The 16559-nt window shown below is 36.1% G+C and overlaps 1 protein-coding gene across 1 annotated transcript in view; it reads right to left on the reverse strand.

The window, feature by feature from the left end:
* The window catches only part of BEND5 (BEN domain containing 5), a 904791-nt gene that overhangs the window by 204881 nt on the left and 683351 nt on the right, over positions 1-16559 (reverse strand). The window lies entirely within an intron of this gene.

Raw genomic sequence — 16559 nt, forward strand, 5'->3', positions numbered from 1 at the left:
ATTACATTCTGACATGTTGCACTCTAGTAACATATTTGAATTTCATAACATGTTCATGTCATTTTTTGTCCAGGCTCCCCATATGACTATATATACATCAGGCAGAAGTAATCAAGAACAGGAGTTTAATTCATAGATAAGACTTGAAGGGATTCAAGGTGGGCTGGACTTAGATCTCTTGTGGGAGTGGAGTGACTCCAAAGTGTTTGACTCCACCCTTGGGCTCAGCCTGGTCATCTCCTACAATATAAATCAGGGCTGTCAAACTCCTGGCCTGCAGGCCAGATGCATCACATGCTGGCCACACCCACACCCGGTTTAGCAAAGGGGGGGAAAGTCCCATATGTCACATGGTGCTGCTGTTACGACATGAGTTTGACACCCCTGATATAAGTCAATATAAGTTTATGGGAGATTGAGCTTTGAAATGCTATTTGTGATCTTATCAGCATCATTTCACCCAATTCCAATTGCTTTTACTATTTCAAGCTATTTGCTTTTAGTAAAACTCACGTTAAATAATAAAAATACGTTCATTTTCATCTCTATTTGCTTTTAGTAAAACTCACGTTAAATAATAAAACTATGTTCATTTTCATCTCTTCAGAAGGAGACAAAGTTGCTCTTCTCAAAACTACAAGAGGCAGGAAATCACACTACTTGTTTTAATCTTCCTTGCTCACAATTATTATTATCACCATTACTATTCCATCATTATTACCTTCCTTATTGTCATTATCATCATCATGCCTAGTTCACAGGGCAATAAGTTGGTGTAAAACAGGAGGACCATGGTCAAGGTATCTGAAGAGGAATGGTGGCAGCAGAAAACTACAGAAATAATCATAAGAAATTATGCATGAATCTAATCAGGAAGGTGGTGGAGCTCAAGGGCCATGACTAGAAGGTGGAGACCCTCCTTTCACCATGAGCCCTAACTGGATATCCTCCTCAGGTGGTTGATGAAATAAGACCAATTAGGAAACTGTGAGCATCTTTGACCAAACTAAATGCAAAAACACTGGGGAATTCCTGGAATCATGGCACTCAGACAAATCAGCCATCAAGAGGCATATGGAGATAAACAACATTTATGCATCATTCAAAAGAGACATTTTTAAAAAAGGAAAACAAAAATGCAGAATATCTCACCATCAGTAATCAACACCCAGAAAAGAAGGATTAACGCCAGACAAACATCCAAGCAGTATACAATACCCTAATCAAGAGCTACCAACTCAGGCAAACAATCATGCAGTAAACAATACCTAATCAAGAAACTATCAAGGGAAAACAACACACTAACACTGACAGGGCAAGCTACTATATATAAACAGAAAGCAAATCCCACTCTCTTCTTGCACTGAAGATGTTACCTATTGTGGTAACAAAACATCTGCATAAAAACAACCAGTCTTCCTAGAGCATCAAGGATTCCACAGTTCAACCTTAAACCACATATATTCTTTTTGTTTGAAGTAAGGTTTCCTGGTTATTTAATGTTGGAGTGAGCATTTTCTTGCAAGAGACTTACAAAATGCTTTTGATTTTTAACCTGAGTTCTGAACACTTCCATAATATTCAAAACAATCTGTTTTACACACAGAGCTGGATGTTTCACACCCACAAAGAGTGTTTTGAATTTAAGACTGTTGGATTTAGAAATGTTTTATAAACTATTAATATTTTGCTATATTCTCATCTTTAGGGGAGGAAGAAAAGAATGAAAGCTGAAAAATTCTCCATATTTGCTGGAAGTCTATTACATCTCTGGAAAGAATATTCCTGACCTTTGCAAATATATTTTAAAAACCACTGAGCACCTACAGTGTGCACATGAGCATGCATACATTAGAGTGTTCTTGACAATAGCACTTTAGCTGCCAGCTGCTTGACTATTTTTTTTTCCTTTTAATAACCCAGTAATCCCTTGCATCGGGGTGGAAACAGGGCAAATAGAGCTGAGTGTTTACTGGCCAGATGCCCTTCCTGTCACCAATGCAGAGTTTGCAGCTGATATTTACTCATTGTGCCCAGAGGGAGAAATACCTGCCGCTACCTAGGATCGAACTCACAGCCTTCTGATTGTGAGGTGAGGCTACACCTCTAAGCCACTACACCATTCAGCCAGCTGCCTGACTATAATAGTGATAAATTACTATAATTATCTATCTGCATTCTAACCAGCCATACGTTGCTGAATATTGGATACGTGCATACTAAGCTAGGCTTGCCTGCAATGAATAAAAGCTTTCTAATGCTACTTTTTGTGGCCCTGGCACATTGGCAGCAAATAAAGAAATAAATCAATAAATTGCTGAAATAAGACTGTAAGATTTTTTTTATGCAGGGAGATTTTATTCTGGGAGGTTTGGTGTGGAGGGCTTGGATAATCTTGGAGAGTCAGCAGGTTCTTGGTACAGGTCAGGTACAGTGAACTAGATTTAATAAGAGCAAGTTTTCATTTTGCAAAAATCTTTTAAATGCATAATTTGTTACCATTTTTATTCATATTAATATTTCTTAACATTGCACTATGTTTTATTTTATTTGTAAACCACTTTGAGAACATGAATTTCCAGGCAGAAAAATATAGGTGGTTAACAAATTAGGAAGATTTCCAGGTAGGAAAATATAACTTCTACAATTAATGCCAATTCTTAGGGGGAAAATTGAACCTCTAATCTGAACTTCCAGGGTAAAATTATAGTGCTTTACTTCCATGAAGAGAAAGAATGCAAGTGAGCAGAAAATATTCACGGAGGTCTGATATTAAATGTCTGTCAACCAATCATACCGAGAAGACCTGGGGTTCTTTGAGATGAGTCAAGGGATACTCTAGACTAAGGAGAAAGAGAAGTGATTTACTTAACAAAAAGCTCAGAAGGCTTCTATGTTCACAGAACGCTGCCTGCTTTAGAGATCTCTTCACCTGAAATTCAGATGAAGGTCACACATGGAGGTTGCTTTAGCTGAGAGACTTTGCTGGTTGCCATATCAACTGGACTTCTTCATAGAAAAGATGTGCTTCTCACTGTCTAAGCTGCATATTAGAATAAAGCATGGCTGACAATCAGCTGTGCCCTTATCAGCAGGGATGAGTGTATTCTTTTATTTACATGCTACAGTTAGGAGATTAATAAAAATAAAGATTTGGTTGCCTGCCTTCCTTCCTTCCTTCTTTCTTTCCTTCCTTCCTTCCTTTCTTTCTTTCTTGGCATATTTTTATTGTTAATGCAATTCAAAACAATGTAAGAAAAAGAATGAGATACAACAAAAGAGTAACTACTAAATATAGATTTCTTTAAAATGTAATAATAAAATGTTCTAGCAACACATGCTCTTTGTTCCTTCCATTTGTTTCCCCAACTGCTAACTACAGTTTAAATATTTATGCTTTACACTGAACATTAATTATTATTGGTGTCTGTTTAAATCCTAGAAATGAATCATATTCCAAATGTCTAAAATTGCCTTGCTTGTGTAATGTGTGGAATATAAGGAAGCTTGTCTGAATTTTATTAAACTTCTGTTATAGAGATACATTGTCAACTTTGCCATTACCATATAGTCTCTAGTTATGACTTCTTAGCCTGTTATTGTCAGCAAACTTTCTGTTTTCCAGAACTCTGCCAGGTTGGTTCTAAGCCACTATGGTGAAAGATTTGCCGGTGACATCATCATTGTCTGAGGAATGCCCAGTTAGGGCTTCTTTCATGCCCCCATGAAATTGTCCATCAAAGCAGTACCCATTTATCTACTCATGGTCACCTGCCTTTGAACCACTGGGTCAGCAGAAGTTGGAGCGTGTGTTGGGAGCTTATTCCGCAATGTGACAGCAATTGGGTCTCAAACACAAGCCTGCTGATCATCAGTCCAGTGTTCTAACCTCAGGAGCCACTGTGCTCCTCAATGAACTATACTGCAAGCAATAAAGAACACAATATATATTTGCTGTAAAAAAAATTGTATTCCATTGAAAGCCAAAGAACTCATTATGTTATACCTTCTTCACCTTGGAGACCATAACTCTCATTATTTCCAAAGATTATGTAAAAGGTTGGGGAAATGCCATTGTAACAAAGGATACCAAATAGTGCTTAGACCATATAGTAACTTCCTTTAAGTTCCAAATACAAGAACTGAGCTACTATGGAATTCTTTTATTTATATCATAAGAGAGTAATGTCGAAGGTGGATTTTAGAAGTGACCTCAAAAATCCTTAGTTTAGCTATGATGCAAGAGCCTCAAGGAGACTTGCCAGGTGCAATGATACTTTATTTCCAATGTACAGTACTCAATGAATTAAACATTATTATATTTATTTCTGCTGCATTTACTTTTATTGCTAATTTATTGCTGCAGTATAAACAGTATAAACTGTTAGATTTTAAAGGACCTTTAATATATATATTTTTAAAATGAGCATTTTATTGCTTGTTTTTTTCCATTTTTTTTCTTACAAGCTTGGTATTGCAATTGTCAAGAAGGAAATAAAAATATATAATACAAATATAAGCTTTAAAGTTTCTAAGATAGTAGAGACAATAATTTTTTTTTAAAAAAAGCAATAAAATAGGCAGAGATAGCTAACAAATCTCAGGTAACTAAACATTTGTTGCTAGATGGAAAAACATGACTTCTGACTCCACAAATGAAATATATTGTATTCCAATTCTCAAACATTCCAACCAACATGTTAACATCTGCAAATTTTAATTCAAGAGGTTTAGAAGGTAAACAATAAGTGCAGGTTTCTGGAAAACAGCAAAGTGAAAGTATTTCTGGAAGGTTTTGGAATCATCCAACAGGAAAAAAAATCTATCTCCAAGGAACTCTTGTTCCTATTATTGAAGTTTCTTTGCCAGTCTATAAATAGAGATGTTATACAGACATGGCCTCCCAAAGAGACAACCATTTCCAGTGGTTGGGTCATAGTCACACATGAATGCCAGCTTCTCAATGCACTGAATAGAGATCTAGGGAGAGCAGGATGCACGTGTAGGGCAATTTAGAAAGAAAAAAAATGAAGCAAAGTAAAAATCGATTCAGCTGAACTCTGCCAAGGCAGGCAAGAAACAAAGGGTCAAAAGATAAAGTGAGAAAAATAGTGTGATTGACATGAGCTGCAAGCAGGCTCTAGAAAACTATTGAAGGTGAATGAGAATAAAAATTGTCAGAGGAGAACAACTGTCTAAGCTACCAATATCATCAAGCCAGCTCGATCCATTTTACTATACCATATGGGGAATTATCAACTCTAGGAGTGATTATATTAATGAGGACTATTATACGACAATGTTGAAAGTTATGCATCAGTTGAAATGCTTTTAAGAAATCCTGCAAAGAATATCAAATGAGCACCAAATTGAGCATGAAGGTTAAAATTATTTTCTTTCTTGAGGCCAGAAAACTAGCTTGGACGAAAAGAAGGCAGTTTTCCTAATTTCTCACTGAGGCCTCAGTAAAACAAATGTTACATGACTTACTATTCAGACATTCAACATGAATAAATGTGATGACTAGAGCATATAGGTTCTGTGAATATAGCTGTTCCTCCCAAAAGTGGTTCCTATAATCATGGCAGGTGAAAGAAAAGCTGTCCTAAACATGGATTTGTTAACAAGAACTAACCATTATCACTGCAAATGTGCCTCGGTAATGCTAGTCATTCTACAGAACAAGAGGTAGTGATAACTTTAGGAGGCAACACAGAAAGCCAGAGGAGGGAGTTAGGATGATGACTGAATAATACAACAAATATTGACCCAAGGGATATGAAGGATTGAGTCAAGGGTTGGTCCAAGGAATATGGAGAGGTAAATAAGTCACAATACCTGGTAATGATTTTGAATATTAATATCTGTTCTCATTATATTAGACATACAAATGTATTCACAATGCCCATTTGATAGAATAAAATTACTCTGTAACTTTACAAAAATAATGCCTTTTATAATAACTGTTTTAGGCATTGGCATGATTGCATAAGGTTTTTAAACCAAGTTGTTCTGCCTCCTAACATATTTTGAATGCTCCACCACAACCAAATGTGGTTGTGGTCCTTGATTTATCAGTGATATGAATGTGAGGAGAGCCTTACTCTCTTGGCCAAAAACCATTGTGGTAAAAAATGAATTAATAAAAATAAGTTTATGGAATGGCAAGGTCCAAAAGAAGTTTCTGCTCAGATAAACATAAGCAGATCCAGATTTTTTCTATTCAGCAAGATAAGATCCTGGAACTAAGATTGAGGATAGATACAGTCATAGGGCATTAGGAGGCAGGGCCTGTTTACAAGGCAAGTATGTCCATTTGGATCCCCTTGGAGCTTCAAGGAAATGTCTGAGAAACCTTATATTATGAATCCCAGTCTTCTGCTGCTGGAAGTTTGAACACAGAATTAAAAAGGGCTAGTTACATATAATTTTAGCACTAACTTTCTCCAAACCGTCCATCAAGACTTAAACTATCAAATCTGGCTTGCAGTAATGTAATCTGTTTGCTCTCAGAGAGATTCCAAGCTGTTACATGTTATGAACAGGTAGACCCCAGACAGCTCTTTTTAAAAAATAGTGCAATGAATTGGGAAAGTTATACCAAAAATCTATCAGTCATTTGTAGAATAAATGGGCTCGTTCTGCCACCTGTCTTATGCATTTCATTCTCTGGATAGAATTGTTGTGAAAAAAGGGGGGAAAAGTCCCAAGCTAAAAGCAGAAGCTTACAAATTGGTTTGGTTCTGAATATCTTTAACGCCGCTTTAAGCAAGATCTCTTGGTGGTGGAATCACTGGATAAAAGCAAAAACACACTTTCTGCATCTTGTGGATGTTTGGGGTCAAACAGCTACACAGAGGCAACTGAGCCCAATTTACTTTCATATCCCAATCTGGAGATACTATCATTTGAAGATTACAGCAAGAGCCCGCAGGTAGAAGAATGATTAATTCAGTTCTTTTCCCCCACAGGCGACTTTCTAATCCCCCAGAGAAATGGAAATAGTTCTCAAAAATTAAATCTAAGCCCTATCTCTCCAGTCAAAGTCCTATCAGCCCTTGCCATCTTTTGTGTGACCTATTTGCTAAGGTTTGCTTATAGATAGGTCACTATTGGACTGTGTTAGAACTTACTATTCAATCCCAATGCTGTTCCTGCTGCTGAACACAGATAAGAGGCATTTCTTAAAAGTAGCGAAGGTGGGAAATTGAATGGCAATTCTTGATCAGACTGATCACATTGCTGCAGGGTTTTGGATGGATTTTTGTTAGGTGTCGCAAAGGACAGGAAAGTTTTCCTTGAAATTCTCTTTAATTGGTTATTAATTCAAAGGCTGTGATGTCTTTATTTAGACTAGAGACTATATTGCAGTCCCACCAAGACAGGGACTTTAGGATGTGTATACTGTCTATTGTACCTTAGAATGCAGAGCCACTGTGATTGGTATAGACTGAATTGACATATTAAACTATATATTGTTTGCTGATTATGATTTATACTGTTAGGGTTTGGGAATTAACCCCTAGAAGAGTATTGCAGCAGTAGTCAAGCCAGGCAGCCAAAGGAGAGCGGAAGGGCCCCAGAGTATACACACACTGAACACAAACACTGTTTGTAGTTTAAATAGTTTTTAATCCAGTTAGAGTTTAAGCATTGTCATTCAGTCCATTAAGTCATTCACAGTATTTCCATCCAGTAAGACTCACTAGTATAGTCCAAGTTAAGAGTCTTGCAATATCTTTATCAGCCGATAAAGATATCTTCCTCCTCCGGTTTCACTCTCCAGAGAAACAAACGCTGGATATTCAGCAAACAGTAGCAAACAATAACAGTTCAGTCACAGTAACTCACAGTCAGTAATCATAGTTAGTCGCAGCAGCACACAGTAACAGTAGCACACAGTTAGAGCCAGACAGTCAGCAAGCAGTAAGCTTTCCAGCTTCTAATGCTTCCTTATATTGTAACTTCTAGCCGCACCCTTAATCGGCTAATTTCCTGCTGCATTGTGCTTAAAGTGATAAGCACTTAAACCATGATATCTAAGTTTTATATATTTATTCACCCAAACCATATTTGGTATCAATGTTATACCTAACATACTCCCCTTTTGGGTGAAATAAATATATAATACCTTACAATCTTATCCCATATTTTTCACAACTCTCCTGGTGCTTATTGGCACCTTGGGCTTTAGTAAAATTATCAGCTAAATTGTCCTCCGACATACAGTACTCTAGCTGAATCATCTTACTTCTTACAGATTGTCTCATGTTTAGGTATCTTAGATCTGTATGCTTGCTCCTTGTTTTTACTCCAATATTTGTGGCCATTTGAATTGCTGCCTGATTATCTTCATGTATAATTATAGGATAATCTACAGTTATACCTATATCAATTAACATTTGTTTATACATTATTAATTCTGTACATAACAATGATAAACAGGAGAATTCTGCCTCCATAGTAGACAAACTTATATGCTGTTGTCTTATTGACTTCCAGCCTATTAATGTCTTACCCAGCATTATGGCTGTTCCTGAAGTCGACTTTCTAGTGTCTCTTTCTGATGCAAAACTAGCATCTGCATATGCACTCAGAATTAAATCACCCTTTGGTTCTAAATACAATGAATAATTCATTGTCTTTTTAAGATATCTTAATATCCTCTTAGCTGCAATCCAGTGTCTATCACATGGTGCAGAATTGAATCTAGCCAACTGATTCACGCAGTACGATATATCTGGTCTAGACCAATTACTAATATAACTCAAACTACCAATTAAAGATTGATAAATCACCTTATCAAACTCAGGGCTTTGTTCATCAGTGTTGCTAAACTCCTGACTCATTGGAGTCTTAGCTGGCTTACAAAGCTCCATCTTGTAATCTTTTAGTAATTTGCTTATCTTATCTTCCTGAGATATCTTAAAACCTTTCCTTGTTTTCTTTATATTCAAACCGAGATACTTTCTTTATCTCCCCTAATTGCTTGATCTTTATTCTCTTTCCTAATGATGTTATTATTTTATTTGCTTCATCATTAGTTTCAGTTATCAATGCAATATCATCTGTGAATAGTAATAATAATGATACTTTCCCATTTGTCTCCCTCTTAAACAGACATGGATCGCTAAACCAGCTTTAAATCCTATATTGTCTAGTTCCTTTACAATATACTGGTTCCATTCATAGCCTGATTGTTTAAGACCATAGAGGCTTTTCTTTAACAACCAACAATCATTATTATCCTTATTATCACTTTTAATACCAACAGGTTTTTTCATATAAATAATATGTTTTAATGGGGCGTGCAAGTAAGCAGTTTCACATCTAGATGGTTAACTATATAGTTTTTACTAGCTGCCCACACTAAAGCTGCCCTCAAGGTTGCTGCCTTAAGACTAGGTGCAAACACCTCATCGTAGTCATTAGCATTCTGCCTAAAACCTTGGGCTACTAACCTTGCCTTATGGATTAAATTACCATCCTTATCTGTTTTTACCTTAAATATCCATTTGCAGCCAATGGATTTCTTTCCTGCAGGTAATTTGGCATTCTCATACACCTTCATATCACTTAATGAATTCAGTTCCTTATTCATTGCTGCATACCATTTTTCTTTTTCCTTAGTAGGATACTTTTTAATTTCTTCTACAGAATTAGGAACTTGATTAATCTGGCACACTGTGTTAGCCTGGTACCTATCAGGCGGTCTAGATATACGTGTAGTTCTTCTGGGAATTACAGGGCTTACAGGAGGACTTTGTTGAACTACTACCTGTTCATCTTCCTCATCCTGTTCAGCTATTGAATCTGTTTCTTCCTTTATGGGCACTATTTCATCCTGTATTTGTCTCTTTACTTTATTTTTAAAGTTACAGGGATAACTAATGGGATTTCTATAGGATTCAATAATTACATCTTTATTGGCATCCTGTTCTAATTTCTCCCATCCTTCATGTTCTAGAAATTGGGCACTAGCACTACATAACACTTTAGATGTGCCTTTCTCCCAAAATCTATATGCCCTATGGTTTGCCTGATAACCAACGAAGAAAAATCTTTAGCTCTATGTTGCCCTTTTTTCTGAGTTGTGCAGGAATATGCACCCATGCTGGTGCACCAAATGTGTGCAGGTAACTTAGATCAGGTTTCCTGCCATGCCATCTGGTGAATGGTATTTCACCTGTTGTTGTATTAACAACGTTGTTCAATATGTTATTAGCACACATTGTAGCCTCCCCACAAAGAATCAGGTAACCCAGAATCATTTAACATTGTTCTAACCATTGCCTGCAGTGTTTGGCCTCTTCTTTCAATAAAAGCATTATGTTCTGGCCTGTATGGAGCAGACTTCTTATGCTCTATTCCAGCTATCTTAAGTCTGTTCTGGAATTTGTTATTAATAAATTCCATGCCATTATCTGTCACCAGGGTTATCAGTTGTCGCTTAGACTTTCTTTCAGCAAACCTAAGCCAATTGAAAAAATGTTGATATGTTTCAGTTTTGCTTTTCATTAAATAGCAAAACCCATATCTAGAATAATGATCCATAATGCTCAGTATATATCTAGCACCCCCCATACTGGGTTTCTTTGGACCTATTATGTCTGCAAATACTACTTCTTAAAGGTTCTTTTGTTTTGAAACCATTTAGCCTATTTGCAGGCAATACTTTGCTCTTATCTTCACAGCAAACATTACAACGCAAATATTTATCACAAGGTTTTAACCTTATTCCTTCAGATAACTCAACTGTACGTTTTAGCATTTTAAAATTTACATGCCCCAAACGCCTATGCAATAAATGGATACATTCATTATGAGGTTTTATATTATTAAATACAGTTTGAGCCTCCCTTTCTTACTATTATCTAAGACATATAATGTTCCATTTAAAGCTGCAGTTACCCTTTTGTTATCTTTTCAATTATGCAATTATTATCCTTAAAAGTAATTACATAACCTAATTGATCTAATACCCTTACTGAAAGCAAATTAAACTTTAGTTATGTACATACAACATTTTTATATCCTGGTTTATGTACGGACAACATGCAAAACCTTGACCTTAGCTTTCAGTTTCCAGCCGTTAGCAAGAGATATATGTTGAGAGCTTGTAGATATTTTTATAAATTTTGTCTTATCTCTTGTGATGCAGTGGGATGCGCCACTGTCAACCACCCATAAATTATTCTTCACATCAGAGTTGCTAAACATGGCTAGTTCAAATGCTTTCTTTGGCTTTTTTACATTCTGGCTTTTTCTCTTTTTGCAGAATCTTGCCAATGTCTTCTGCCTCCACAATTAAAACACTTTTTAATTGTGTATGCCGCTGAAGATAAATTCTCTTCTTCCAGGTGCTTTACTTTGCTTTGCTGGTTTCTTTCAAGCTTTGAAGATAATTTCTCTTCTTTCTTATCTTCTCTCAGCTCGTCACGCCACGCCTTCTTCTGGCTTCTTCTAGTAGCCTGCCTGTAATCTCGGTTAATGAGAGGCTTTCTTTGGCAATACCTCTAACGAAGTCACATAGTCATCATAGCTTTGATCTAATGAAGATAATATTATGTAGACTTGTTGCAGTTCATTAAATATAAGCTCTTTTTCTTGCAATTCTTGAAAAATGCTCTTCATACAGTTTAAATGAACTAACATATCTCCATTCCTCTGAAGATGCGTTCAAAAAGCTTCCGTGTAAGATTTATATGTGCTCCTACACTGTCCCGAACATAAATCTTCCTGAGGTTCTCCCAGCAGTTTGCAGCATTTTCTTCTCCACGAATATGGACAAGCTGCTGATCACATAGAGTCAGTCCTATGATGCATAAAGCCTGCTCATTCTTCAGTTTAAAGTCTTGTAACTTTTCGTTATCATCATCATTAGCAGGATCCCAGCTACTCACATCTGGTGGGTTTGCTATAATGTCCCACAAACCTTCTCTGCGTAGAAGTAAACTACATTTCATTGACCATGAAACATAGTTTGTTCCATCCAGCCTGGATATCATGGACAGTTGTGACAAATTTACTTGTGCCATTACTCTTCAGATATTTTGACTATTTTAAACTAATTAAAACAGTTTGTTTTTACAGTAATGTGCAACTCATACCAACTCTCTCTGCTATATCCTGGTTAGTTAGACTATGCTGCTGGGCCCATAACCAATGTTAGGGTTTGGGAATTAACCCTAGAAGAGTATTGCAGCAGTAGTCAAGCCAGGCAGCCAAAGGAGAGCGGAAGGGCCCCAGAGTATACACACACTGAACACAAACACTGTTTGTAGTTTAAATAGTTTTTAATCCAGTTAGAGTTTAAGCATTGTCATTCAGTCCATTAAGTCATTCACAGTATTTCCATCCAGTAAGACTCACTAGTATAGTCCAAGTTAAGAGTCCTTGCAATATCTTTATCAGCCGATAAAGATATCTTTCCTCCTCCGGTTTCACTCTCCAGAGAAACAAACGCTGGATATTCAGCAAACAGTAGCAAACAATAACAGTTCAGTCACAGTAACTCACAGTCAGTAATCATAGTTAGTCGCAGCAGCACACAGTAACAGTAGCACACAGTTAGAGCCAGACAGTCAGCAAGCAGTAAGCTTTCCAGCTTCTAATGCTTCCTTATATTGTAACTTCTAGCCGCACCCTTAATCGGCTAATTTCCTGCTGCATTGTGCTTAAAGTGATAAGCACTTAAACCATGATATCTAAGTTTTATATATTTATTCACCCAAACCATATTTGGTATCAATGTTATACCTAACATATACAATGGACCAGAATTGGATGGCTACATTCAACACTCAATGCTAAACTAAATAGACTTCAACATGATTTAGTTCAATGTGTGCATTTAGTTCAGCTCCATCAAAAGAGATTTTTATTAGCTAAAAGGGAGTTTTGTTGGGAAAATCAGTGGCACATAAGTAAGCAAATGCACAATATTATGCCATACCCAAACCTGATAGAAGCAATTCCTAAGACAAATTTAAATGGGGAGGAGAAAAAGAAATCAAAGTTCTGATCCATGAAGGCTCCTGCCTGAACAAGCAAGACAGGTAGAGAGCAGAATAGAGGAGAAAACAGGGAAAAGAATAGATATAAGATGAAAGAGAGACAAATGACCTCCTAGAATTGTGATATGATTCAAGGCTATCAATCAACAGAGAAGTGTGAAAGTCAATTGGGTATTAAAATAAAATTGAAACAGCTAAGCCAGCCCCTACAACATATAAACTATAATATATAGCCCATTAGATCGAAGATTTGCCTTTGCATGGGGGGGATGAAAAGGAAAATTGGGAATGGTGATGCTTTTATGCCAGTTTGCTCCTGAGAATGAAATTGCTCTGTGGGATTTGCAACGTTGGTTTGTCTCCTGAGATCAGTCTCTGAAGGTGTCCTGGAAGACTTTGGGGTTAGAACAGGTAATAAATTCTTATTTACATTTCTGAGAATATGATTCTCTTGTCTGTCTCTAGAAATGTCCAAAAAGTGATCTGGAAAACCATCTCTTTATAAGAAGATATACTAGGAAGTAGAAATAGACACAAAGCATTTTATTCCCTTGCACTTGAATTAAACCTGTCATATGAGATAGAATCTAAAGTTACAAAATGTATGATTCATTAAATCTCACTTCTTTAACCTGATGTTCTTTAGAAAACTTGGACATCAACTCCCATATTTCTCAGGCAGTATAGAAAATGGCATGTGGAGAATATTGAGTTAAGAAGGAATGATCTGTTAGAAGAGACTTCCATTCTCCAGGTGGATCCAAACTTAGTTTCAGGTATTTTTCCCAACCAGATGGAATGAGGATATGTGCTAAAAATACATAAATCACACATGCTGTTTATCAAAGAATAAACTTTCATTTCACGCCACTTGATTTAACATAATTTTGTGCAAAAGTGTAATGAAAAGCTACCCCAAAACCACTTTGGGATTCTATTTCTTTATGATATGAGAGTCTAAGTTTTCAGTTTTGCTATTCTCTTGCTCATCTGAACTGATGCTTGCTTTTAAGTTAGATTATGATTAGCTCAAAGTGAGCTACACTATATTTTATTTCCTCACCACCACCAACAAATCCATCTGGATGTCAAAAAGTTATAAAAAGGTGACTATAATAGTCTCACAATATATACTAGAGCAGAAAATTAAAGTGCTGTATAAAGGTGATATTTCTTTCAGAAGAAAAAAATAGCTAAAATAATGCCATTAGGAAGTTGATTCAACTGTTCAGTGAAATCTCCAAGGAAGTTGCATTTAAAAAGTTGAAATATCATGTTCATATTACTAAAACGCAAGTGCCTTGAACTGAGAGATGGGTGAAAAATAAATTTAATAATATTTTTTTAATAGTGAAGAATAGCCCCGCCTTGCTCTACAATCAGCTCCTTAATCTGCCCTTGCTTGGTTATTTTTCTCTCCCATGTAACATAAATAACATAAATCAAATATTGAAATGATTTAAAAGTAAGTAGAAATTAGTTTCCAACTTTGTCACAGATACTACTTTAGTTAATGTCACTGATACAGTAAGCAATAAGAGCAGACTACAACAAAATAGTACTTCTAACCAGGTGTCAACTATCAGAATACAGGTACATCTGAGCTGCTTACCAGCAAAGTTTTGTTTCATTAAAAAACTACAAATATTTGATCATCATGTAAATGATTGTAACAGTCATTGTTATAGGTCAAACAGATGTGGTCCTATCAAAACAAAACAAAGCGACAACAACAAAGGACTTTATTTTCTAGGCATATAACATGTTCTTTCTCCCCCCCTCAAAAAAAAAAAATCTGGCAGTGTGAACATTTCAGAAAAATCAATCAAAGGACTGACAATTAACTATCCACTCCCATGCATGCTTATTCAGAGATCTCAATGCATTCATAAAATATTTATCCCTCTCTCATAATAATAGAATCTGGAATCATCCAGTGATGATCATCTTTTATGAATGATTAAGAAATTAAGGGTATATTCTAAGCTATGTTTCAAGTACGGATTATTGAATAATGTAAATAATCTGGGTTTAGTTTTACATTAATGGCTAGTTAGAAAGAACATACTAAGCCTCACCCCTTTCCTAAGAGGTCTGTAGGGGCGTGCATAAGCGCACCAACGTGCCTACCGTCCCTGTCCTATTGTTTCTCTTATTCTTCTTTTATTTTTTCTTATATGTACCCATTTCATGTATTCACAACTATGTATTCACTTATACTTATTATCTTGTAAACAATTGGCAAATCAAATAAATAAATAAATAAATAAATAAATAAGCTAGAACTATTCCAATCTTATTATGACTTAGAGGTTGCTATTAGACAGGTATGTTAACACTTTTTTCATGGTACCATATATAAAACCTTAACTGTGTGTTGTTCAGCTAAAATAAGTGATCTAGACTCAGAAACAAAGTTTTAAGAACAGTACTTCCAACAGTGCTTAAATCTGTGCGCTTTTCTAAGCTATTTTCTAAGACTCAGAATAGATTCAGCAAAATAGCAAGAGCAAGATCACTTAGATATATAAACCACTTCACAGTGCTTTACAGCCCTCTCAAGGCAGTTTACAGAGTCAGCATATTGCCCCCAACAATCTGGGTCCTCATTTTACCGACCTCGGAAGGATGGAAGGCTGAGTCAACCTTGAGCCACTCAGAATCAAACTCCTGGAGTGAGCAGTGAGTTAGCCCTGCAGTACTGCATTCCAACGACTGTTCCATCATGGCTCTTAATACATATCATTATATACTTTGAACTTACTCCTTTGCTGCAATACTAAGTACAAAGTCACGTGTAATTGGATTTCAATTTGGAAATATACTACCAGGATGCTATGAAAATATGTCTATTCATTTTGTGCCTCTGTTAACTTTCATGAAGAAGGTATGGAGTTACTCTGATTCTTCATCAGTCTTCAGAATACTAATGACACATAAGAAGCACATCCTCAAGTGGCAGTAAGTCCTGCGTTCATTGTAGGTGGAAATCCACCATTTTGCAATCCTTCCATTCATAAACAAGTCAAGTATGCAATACTGTTACTGACAAGCAACTTTCTAATACAATTCTCTATGCTCATCTTTGTGTTGTAAGAATTTAATGTTTTAGTTTTTAAAAAATGCAAAACAACCATAATTTCTCGCAGGCATTTTCTTCAATGCTTTATTATTTTCCTCCCCATTCAGAATAACTTTGCCTTACCATTCCACAATAATTCCCAAATCAGGGCAAACATAATTATCTATATTTCCCTTCTATGATACTTAGAGACAAACCAACTTCTAAATGGAAGATTTATTCAAGTATCACAACTAGCAATCTTTGACTGGCTAGTATGAACTAAGAAGGCCATTCCCTACCATTCTAATAATGCCTGTGTAAGGTTTGAGCCATTTCATATAATCTTATATAGGAATGCATTCCAGCTATAGCACAGTCTTATCAGCTCCAGGGTTTGTTTTGTCAGCAAAGTCATTACCGAGTAAGTATTTTGGCAAAAATACTCATTCAATAATATGCTATTAAACTTAGTTAAACCT

Source organism: Notechis scutatus, chromosome 3 (genome assembly GCF_049901735.1).
Source record: "Notechis scutatus isolate UNSWTSFEM ecotype Mainland chromosome 3, rNotScu1.2, whole genome shotgun sequence".
Lineage (NCBI taxonomy): Eukaryota > Metazoa > Chordata > Lepidosauria > Squamata > Elapidae > Notechis > Notechis scutatus.